This window comes from Centrocercus urophasianus, unplaced genomic scaffold (assembly GCF_019232065.1).
Source record: "Centrocercus urophasianus isolate 14NV4802_14NV808 unplaced genomic scaffold, USGS_Curo_1.0 seq_14, whole genome shotgun sequence".
NCBI lineage: Eukaryota > Metazoa > Chordata > Aves > Galliformes > Phasianidae > Centrocercus > Centrocercus urophasianus.
This window is the reverse complement of record NW_024884586.1, coordinates 38,531,821-38,538,579: the sequence shown is the minus strand read 5'-3', so window position 1 is coordinate 38,538,579 and position 6,759 is coordinate 38,531,821.

Genomic DNA, 6,759 nt, shown 5'->3' with positions numbered 1-6,759 from the left:
AACAGAGAAGCATGAGTCCTTTCGTTTTGTTCTGTTTTGCTTCTGTTTTTCTGCAACTCACAGTAAAATGCATGGGTTATTTTGATCCTCAAGTCTCAGGTATGCAACTTACAAGACTTCTGAGGACTAAAGACCCCTCTCTGCTTCTCTAGAGCATATAGCCAATAGTGGAACATTAAGCCACCATCCTTGACACTAAAACATCCTAATCATTGTCAAAAACTTGTTCCCACTTGAATTCTGGAATTGCACTGAGTGGAGAGTGAACTTCTACCTCTAAGACCATAAAGTATGCCCTGTAACTTTAGGTGCCAGCAAAAGGAAGTCTCACGGAGACCCAGAACTGTAAGGAGAACTCAATCACTATGGTGTTTCCAGGCTGAAATACATTCACAGAATGTGCTGACAGGTTTCCCACAAGCAGGAACCAATTAAAAAGAAAGGCCATTTTTTTCCTGCAAGTGCAAATCTTATTTCTTGATATTCTCCTTTATATACAATATAGAAATTATCCTACCTTAAGAGACAGATGTATCCTAAATTGCACCTGAACTTCACAGTGCTAAGCAATTATTTTCCCCTTTTTCTTACCCAAAAGCCTTAGGCCAGCATATTAAAAATAACAATATCTTTCTAAAAGATTTGACTGCCACTTTCCTGAACGGTGATTTCTAGCTAATAGGACATAGTTCATAGTCAACCTTAAGAGCCCTTTGGTAGAAACTATTAAACTCACCAACTAGGAATGAGATGGAGCAGCCACCAGGAGACCTTTGTTCACTGATGTTCTCACTGCCACTGGAAGAATAAATAAGCAGAAAGCCTGTCATCCTAGCTAGTAATTCCCAGAGATAAAGGTTACAATTACACAATGGGAATTAACCCATTTTTCAAAAATATTTTCATAATAAATTTACCTCCCTGAAAGTCTTTTTGTGACTACAAAAGCAGCAGCAGACTCAAAGCATATGGCCCAGTAGGCTGGGTTTCACAAGAGCCAGCACTGATCAACCTCAGAAAGAATGTTTATTTAGACTGGACCAGTACCTTTCCTGAGGTGGGGAATATAAATCACAATCAACCAGTTCATAGGGGTACAGATGTTCCTAGACCAAGCAACGCCCTGGATGGCACAAGGCTCTCCAAAGGGCCATCACGTCCCCAGCAACAACAGCAAGGAGGAGCCAGTGCCAGGACAAGGGTTTTGTAGTACTGTGCCCTGTGGTGACAAGCCTCACATGGGGTGCTTGAACCCATCCTCCTTCCACTAGGACGTTCTTTGAGGAAGCCTCGTTCTGCTCCATTTTCAATCACTGCTTTATGAACAATCATATGTGCAAACATAAAAATAAATCTCTAGATCACTGTTTTAAAAGAAGCTAAATTTTGCATATATTTTACCAGAAGGTGTAACAATTTAGCATCAGAGAGACAGAATGCCTTAGGTAGAAATTTTGCTGATGGAAAGTGAAGAAAGGGAATCACAACCAGAGCCTGCAAGGCTGGGAAGGGCAACATTACAAATGTTTAATACTTATACATACAACCCTCAGAAGTATGAATCAAAGTTAATGAAGAAGGCAACCCATGGTAAAGTCCTTAGTGCCAATCACAATTTCAAAGAGTTAAGAAATGGCAACAGAAATGAATGATTTGGAGCTGTTCAATATGGTAACATGAATGAGCCAGCCACAACAGTGGCAAAAGCAGCCAGCATGTTGGGTATATTGGGAGGTTAGTTTTTGCAGGAATGGAGAAACTCTGGCTTTCTCACATTTAGATTCTCTACCTCCACAATGACTTCTATTAACTTTCAAGTTTAAAAAAAAAAAAAAAAGCTGAATATTTCTGTATGTATCTAGCTGCAGCAGAAATAAACAGGATGGCTACTTTAAAGAGTGCAGGACTCCTCACCAGCTGCCCTTTGTGGGCAGACTTATAATCTCTTCAAAAAACAGAAGAAACCAAGAAACTCCAGATCTAGGGACCTGACTTCTGTTAGGAAAGAGATAATAATTGAAAATTATTTAAGAGCAGTTAAAACACTTTTCTGGCACCTTCTCCATTTACAGACTTCAAAGCACTTTGCAAACCCTAACTTAAAGCAATACCCAGAAGACCTAAATTACTTTTCCTCTTCACACATGCAGTGTATTCACTCATGTATCAGGTGCTCTGAGTGTGCAAATCTGGTTTCTGCTGTGAAAGTCCCCCATCACCATTGCATGGAATCAAAGTCCAAGATCCCAAATCCTGTGTTTTGGTGAAGTGAAAGCTCAGGCCTCCCATCTCACCTGGCTGTCACAGTGTCCATCATCACCAGGTCACCTCCCAGGCCACAGATCCTCCTGCTCAGAAGAATCTGCACCATCCTCTGTGGAAGCTGAAATTTTTCTTTAGCTGTAAAGCCCTCCCAGTCTTCTATCTCCTAACTGTTCATCACAGTTGGATCTATTTTTACAGCGTTTTTTTCCTTTTATATATAATCAGCACTCACCTGACAGGAGAGTATACTCAAGACTTACGAAAAAGCTGCTTTAAGACCACATGATAATAAATTCTCCTTAATTCCAAATATATATGAGATACAGAGCAGGGCCCACAACAAGTTTTATAGAGAGCATTAATGTCAGCAGTTTAAAGAGAATTAAAAGAAAAAATAACATTTCATCCCTGAGAAAAAAAAATCCAAGTAGTGCATAAGGCTAAAAGGAGCATTTCCTTAGGGAACTGCTTATGAAAGAGCTTTCAGTTCAAAATCAGGAAATCACTAGGCACTGCAGAAGGATTATATTGATCAAAAATAGTTTTCTGAAATATCAGGATCCAAAGAAAGTCTCAAGTAAGAAACCCAAATGAAACAAGTCAGCAAGCTGAAACGCAGGAGAAGTCCCACGTTTCATTTGCAGCAAGGATTTCTTGTGATCTGACTCCTGAATGAGACGTGGTACGTATGGTTGGGAATGTTTGGAAACTGTCTTACAGCTCTGACCCAGACGTTAGATTGATTGACCACCTACTGTGGAACCAGGCAAATTCTTTTTTTTTTCCCTGCAACATCTCAGCCTGCCTTTTGTGAAGCATCTTCTCTATCCTTTCTGCAGTTTCCTAGATGTGATTAACCAGGAGGCCAGTGCTGCTTCATTGCTGCACGCCCACCAATCAGTGCAATGCTAATAAGATGCCAGGTGAGACTGCTGAGCTCCTCAAAATAAAAATATTTAGACAGACTTGTTTGATTTCTCCACATGTTGTCATCTATAATTTATCATTTCAGCTCTTACTTGTTCTGCTCTCTGCTCTGTTTTACTGGGGAGGGGGGAGGGAGGAGAGGGTTTTCTCTTCCAGCTTTTACTGTAAGCACATCAGAGATTTGGATGTATGATGCTTACCAGAGCACTTCAGTCCCTGTGTTTAGTTATTCGTCATGTCTGGTAAAGCAGCAGACTTTTCCGCTGAGCACAGAGAATGAAGTGATATATTCCTCAAATGTGTATGTACTGAGCAATGATGTTACAGTATCCTCTTCTTCGCAAGCATTTTTGATGTCTGTAAATACCCAAAATATGAGAACGGGTGCTGGGATAAGCAGAGATTAAAATAAAACAACTATCTTCTGCATAAAAGTATGTCACAATCAGTACAGACTGAAAAGCTCAAAAGCCAAATACACACATGAACACACAGCTAAGGGATGAAGCTGCTACTGTGAATGGGCCTGAAGGCAGCACCAACTGGCTTCTCATGCTATTACCTGTCCTGTGCATGGTTTATTGCACTTCTATAGCCCAGGAATTAATCTCAGGTAGAGATAAGGGAATTATTTAAGAGTTTAAGCAAACTTAATGAGTTCATAGCAAGATATGGAACATTTTCTATCAAAAATAGTTCATCTTCCCTATGTGTCTGGAGCAATAAATACCTAGCAAATGAATACCATGCTTGCACAAAATAAGAATTGAGATTAATCTCAACTATCAAAGACAATAATAAATTGAATGAAAGTGCAACAGGGTAAAGCAGATTCGGAATCAGCAGCTCCTTCACAAGTGACACAGCCCTTGGCAGAATACACTGCTGTTTCAGAATTTTGTAGTTACTGTTTTTAATGTATTATGAAATGCAGAACCTAAAGTTTTCTTCACCCAAATAAATACGTTCCTTAAGACTCCTTTTTCAAAGGATACTTCTCCATTTACCTTGCAGCGCATTGCCTCCTTATTCCTATAGATGATACACTCATTCCCTGTTGCATATATATGCACTTAGCCACCACTATCAGATTTGCAGCACTCAGATATTCTGTGCTCCAAATTAGTTATGAGCAAATCCCATTCCTGCAGTTCACTCATTTTTCTATTACAGCTAATCCAATTACCCCAGACTCTTATCTTCCTACCAGTGAGCACATATGTTATTTTCTCATGCAAGTCATCCTGTAGAAAAGTTATCGAGCATATTTATGTGAGAGAAGTCATGGACCAAAGTGTTTATGGGCAGAGTTTATTACATTTGTAGTATGCAAGGTAACAGATTGATGGATATGACAGATGAGTGCAATTTAAACAAAGGAAAAAGCAGCATGAATGGGTAGCTGAAAAATGCTAACAGAAGCATTCTTGAAAGCAAATGGTAAGTGCCCTGGGGAAAGCTTTGGGGCACAAATAACCAAATCAAATCTAAAATTTGCCTAAAAACTTGCTCTGCCCGAAACTGGCTCTGAGGTTAGGGGAATAGATTTTTTTGCACTCAAGCTATCTGCAGAAACATGCCAGAACTGAGGCACAGGGAGATGTTGGCAGAGGTGGGAGTGCCCACTACCTCTGCTTGCTGCAGACAGTGCACCTCTAAAATCCACCTAGGGAGCCTGACAGCACTGAGCAAGAAAAACAGTTAGTTGCAATTATTCTCTTTCTGCATCTGTGTGGTTGCTAGTTTTCCAATCTGGCAGCGTGAGTTCAGCTACCAGATTCAAACAGTGAAATAGGATCCAATAAGAACTCATAAAAGGTACATGGGAAGGAGTCTGATGACCAAGTTACATTTGAGAAGATGAGGGGGGTGAGACAGGATTAGCTGAGACCTAATCCTGTTCCAGTGCTGTAAAATAGGAGAGAAACACTCTGAGTAGTGCATCCAAAGTACACCAGAAACAGTGCAGAAAATGCCCTGTGGCTTCAGAGTCACACCTCAGTGGGTGCCTTGGCACCAAGCAGGGCAGAGGGGATGTCAGCAGGGGGTTATAACATAGGATGAAGAAGGAGGAAAAAAGTGAAAGAGAACCAGCCCATTTGCTCTGGGACCCAAAACAGCTCTTAGCAGCTCTAAATAGCTCTGTGTGGGATTGTCATTGTAGCTGATACTGGATTATTCCAGCAAAAATGATCATTATGAGAATAAACCTTAGTGCAAGATAGGGATGGGGCAAACCAGCATCTGATAAAACAGCTTTGTTTTGAGGCAATTCTTTTACTCACTTATAAACATTTGTTCTGTCAAGCAAGAAACCGCTCAAACTGATATTTCCCACAACAGAAGGAACTGCAGGATATACCATCTTCAGGAGTCTGTTTTGTCTCTGTTAGGAGGACTGTTGCAAAGACCTTCTAAAGGACAGAGACTCTGTATTATGGAAAGCAGCATGGAAAGGCACAATGCTTCTCTTGGCCAGGAAGGTTCAATGAAGGCAGCAGGCTCCTGCCTGCAGTATCCAGTGTATAATAGCAGAACTTCATTCCTGTACATGTGGGACAGTGTGTAGATCTGTGTCCTGGATCCAGTTCACCAGACAGTGCTCTAGAGCACGCATGCGGGTACTTGGGTTCCTCACTCGGGATTTTTTTGGGGCTGCCACTCTCCCCTGGCCAGTTTATTGAGGGGAAAACCAAACCATAGTAGCAAAGGAGCTGGACAGATAAGGAGCATAGTGCTCCCAAGGAGAATTAAGCTGTCTTTTACAAAAGCAAATGCTTCAAAGAAAGAATTGCTTATCACTTCTCCCTCAAGTCTTGCATTTGATACCCAGTACCTGTTTCATTCCATAAGCCCACATAAGAGCACTGGGGCAGCACTGTCTGTCTCCCAGCATTTGCCCATGGGATCATTAAGTGAAGCCCCAACACAAGCACATCCCTCAGTGCTACAGTAATGAACATAAGAAAATAGTATTCAGACTAGACAGATACATAAATAGCTACTATAGCTTTGAGTATAAAGAAAGCAAAATGCTTGCACTTGTTCATAAACAGAGAAATGCTTCCTCTGATAGGAGTTTCCACCCTACTCATTACAAACAATTGTCAACTATTGCAGCCTACAGGTGTACCAAGCTTACACATCACCAGCTTTACAGCAAGGTGATCCACAGCAGCTTCTGTAATTCAGGCTAAAAGTTATTACAGCAGCACAAGGCAGAAGGAGAATATGTTGAACGCAGAAGAATATTATATGCAAATTGTGATAATTCATGACTGAGTCACATAAAGTATGTATTCAAAATCTGTCATGATTTACAGTTTTAACAATACAGTGCTTTGCATTTATGTAATGACTTTCATTGGAGGATCTTGAAGTGCTTGAAGGCACTGAGATGAATACAAAATAAAAGGAGCCTAACAGAGGGACTTTGGATGCATTTGTTTTCAAATTAAGAGCTGCTGGGAGATGATGCAATCTGGAGCCAACGGACATGGGAAGTGTCATAACAGTAAAAGGAGACTGGACTTTCAAACAGGAAGAGAGAACAAAGTGTGTGTGTGT